Source organism: Tupaia chinensis, unplaced genomic scaffold (assembly GCF_000334495.1).
Source record: "Tupaia chinensis unplaced genomic scaffold, TupChi_1.0 Scaffold000201_1, whole genome shotgun sequence".
Taxonomy (NCBI): Eukaryota; Metazoa; Chordata; class Mammalia; order Scandentia; family Tupaiidae; genus Tupaia; species Tupaia belangeri.
In genome coordinates, this window is record NW_006159676.1 from 14,188 (window position 1) to 17,961 (window position 3,774).

Genomic DNA, 3,774 nt, shown 5'->3' on the forward strand with positions numbered 1-3,774 from the left:
AAAAAAAAAAAAAAAAGATTTCCGGCTTTAAAATTAAATAACTCCAGGTAAAACTTGCCACTTCCCATGTACACTATCTTTTTATTTTGCAGAGTTCCAAGGCAACGGTTTCTTCTGGCTTTATGAATGACCAGAGATGGTGACCTGTGTGGCTGACTTATCGCAGGTCTTCTGCTCTTCTTTCCTGATAGGTCCTTGGCTTCTTTGGGAGGGGACATTTGAATTGGTTGCCATGAAATGGGCAACCCTGTTCATTTTCCATTGGCATAACCATAACTCTTGCAGCAGGTTGAGGTTTAGTTTTTGCAGTTTCCAGCCATTCCTTAAATGTGGGAGGCTGCACACCAGCGAATATCATTGGTTTCTCAGAAAGCAAACAATTACACAATGCCAAAGGCCACAACTGGTTCCCTTCAAAACCTTTCCTTCGAAACCTCACTCTAATTGGCCACTAGAATCCCTCAGATTTGCATATCCGGCACCTCATGATTGGTCCACAAAGCAACCAATCATAACTCACCTTTTACAACCAATCATAACCCACCTTTTACAACCAATCACGGCCCACCAACATGTATATAACCACGATCCCTGGCCCACAATCACACAGACCCGGCACCCCAACATGTATATAACCACGATCTCTGGCCCACAATCACACAGACGACCCCGAAGAGTTGTAACACCGTGTCGTCTCTGGATGACCCTGAAGAGCTGTGACACCGTGTCATCTCCGTGTTGCTCACAATAGACGACGCGACCCTAAAGAGTTGTAACACTGTGGCGTCTCCGTGCTGTACCGTGCTGCCCAATAAACAGACGACCCTGAAGACACTGTGTTGTCTCTATGTTGTAACACTGCGCCGCTTGTCCCGTCTCTCACTCCTTCCCTCAGGAAACCTGTTCGACTGTCCCCTGGTCAGGACACTTAAACTTTTTTTCTACTATTTCCTTTTTCTCCTGTAATTCAGCTTGCCTTGCCATTGCTTTTCTTTTTCCTTTTTTCTTTTTTTTCTCACATTCTTAAGCATGTTTTTCTTTAACCGTTCTTGATATATTTCTTTTGCTTTTTTCTTGCAAATGTTCTTTCTCCAGTTCTTTTGCTGCTTTTTCTTCCATTTCATGATTAATTTTTCTCTCTCTTCTTTGCTGTTCATTCTTCCTCTGAACCCACTCCTTGTGCTTTTCTTTAGCAATTACCTTTCTTTTTTCATGTTCCTCCAGGTCTTTTCTTTTTTCAGTTGTTGATTGAATTCCCCTAGAGCTTTCTGTCACAGCCAGTCATGGTCTTCTTTTTCTTTGCCAACAAACCACGACTCCCACGGTGTCAGGCTGTTATCTGGTAAGTGCACTTGTTTCTGTCCTTGGGTATCTTCTGGTTGGAGCCCCCTGATATACCCCCGTGACTCCATTCCTTTCAGGCTCGCCACTTGGGCCTCTGAGTCACAGGCATCTTCGTTCACATCTGCCTCATCCTCCCTGTTGTCATCATCCTCGTCCAACTGGAAGCTCTGGGTGCAGAGGGGGACAACAGTGACAGAGTGGATTCATTGCAGCTAAGTGACGGTGACAGTGACACTGACCACAGAGACCTCACTGCTACCTCGGGCACCTGCCCCGGGGTGCCCATCATGACAGCTGAGAAGGAGTCTGAGGAGGACCAAGACTGGGGCCTGGAGTCAGTGTCCAACCAGGCTTAGGGCCGGAAAGAAGCTGCCTACCACCATCCCATCACCCACGTTGGGCCCATGATGTGAATCTTCATGATGCTCTGTTGCTACATCCCAACAATACACTTAGAAGAGATCCATGGGACCAGCAGATGGTGTAAGGCTATGTCACTGGACTCCCATGTAGTCGACCATGGTTCAAGTCCTGGACCCAGTGGCTTAAACTCGCCAAGCGTGTGTGCGTGTTTGCCCAGGATCCCGAGAGGAGAATGGAGGAGAAGGGATTGCAGCGTGGCCATCCCCCCTCAGGAATGATTTCTCTCTCTCTCTCTGTATTTCTGGCTAGCCCAAGCACCCTATAGCAAAAAACTCTCCAAAAATAAAAAAAAAGAGATGTAGTAGTGAAGACATTACAGACACAAGAACCAATTCTGCACTTAAATTCTCAAATCACCATTCCTGAGCAAAAACCCTTCCAGAAACTAACTTGACAAAATTTCTTCCACCTGTTGACAATCAGATGCAAATTCTAACAAGCCAAGACCTACTATATGACCTTGATGTAAATCTACTTGATGAGAAACTTAATGTCATCAGTGATGGAAGATTTTGATCCAATGGAAGTTTCACAATGCTTTAAAAAACCAGATTTGGATTCTGGCCTTTCCTTAAATTCCAGTCACAATTGCACCTCTGTCACCAAGTCTCATTCTTCTCACTCCAGGTGTGATGAAGGCACTACAGGTTACAGAAGTGACCTTAAATCTCTCTTCCATCATGACTTAGAAGGGGCTGTAGGAGGCTACTACCCAGAACCCAGTAAGCTTTGGCACATGGTTCACAGGTGGGACTCTGTTTTTCACAGGGATCTTGCATTCTAGTACCTATTTCTTTTTTGAGAGGTTTTTGCTATAGGGCGTGTGTGCTCGCCAGGCAGACAGAGAGAGACAGAGAGACAGAAAGCGAGAAATCATCCCCCAGGGGAGACGGCCACGCCGCAATCCCTTCTCCTCCCTTCTCCTCTCAGGATCTTGGGCACCCACGCACATGCACCTGGTGTGAGGTTGAAGCCACCGGGGCCAGGATGCGAACGGCGGTCGACTACGTGGAAGTCCAGCGACATAGCCATTACGCTAACTGCTAGTCCCTAGTACCTATTTCATAACCACACTTACCACTTACAGTCAAGTGCACTGGAATCCACTGCTGAATCTTGATCATGGCCTGAGAAGTCACAGGAAATAAGGAGTGGGTACCTCAATGTCACAGATTATAAACTTAAGAAGCGACAGAAAACATGCTAAAGCTTGACATATCCCTTTTTTGTTGTGGAAGAAATTGTCCATATGCCTGTTGATTCTTTCAGTAGCATGTTAAGTAGGTACTGTCTGACAGACTTACATGTCTCACTCATCTGTGCTTTTAGTCGAAGAGGGAAAAATAAAGATGCTGCTCAGAAATGCCATAAATGCAGGACCAGCAGTTGGTGTAATGGCTATGTCGCTGGACTCCCATGGAGTCAACTGCAGTTTGAGTCTTGGACCCAGTGGCTTAAACTCATGGGGCACGTACGCATGCATGCCCAAGATCCCAAGGGAATGGAGAAGAAGAGATTGTGGCATGGCCATTCCCCCGGAGGGGGATTTCTCGCTTTCAGTCTCTCTGTCTCTGTCTTTCTGGTGAATGCATGCACCCTATAACAAAAAACTCTCCAAAAGAAAAAAGAAAAGAAATGTCATAAATGCAAATTGGACATAATCTTTAATCTGGAGGATGATATATGTAATTTGCAAGCAAAGAAGGAAACCCGAGAGAGAGAGAGAGAGAGAGGCTAACATTTTGTCCTTCGTTTCCGTCTGCTGACCTAATGAGAAAAATGTGCGGCCCTCATAGCTCCACAAAGACTTTTTTCACCCCAAGTAACTCTGATGGCTTGTCTGACTTTCACATCTGAGGGGGTGTAAGGTCACCAGGATGACTGGAATGAATTTTTATTTTATTTAATTTTATTTATTATTACCATAATACTTTTTAATTTTTTTTGGACAGGTTTTTGCTATAGGGCGTGTGCGCTCACCAGACAGACAGAGACAGACAGAAACAG

The 3,774-nt window shown here is 45.3% G+C and overlaps 1 pseudogene; it reads right to left on the reverse strand.

The window, feature by feature from the left end:
- The window catches only part of LOC102491823 (coiled-coil domain-containing protein 34 pseudogene), a 3,575-nt pseudogene extending 1,945 nt beyond the window's left edge, over positions 1-1,630 (reverse strand).
- Between the last annotated feature and the right edge of the window lie 2,144 nt (positions 1,631-3,774).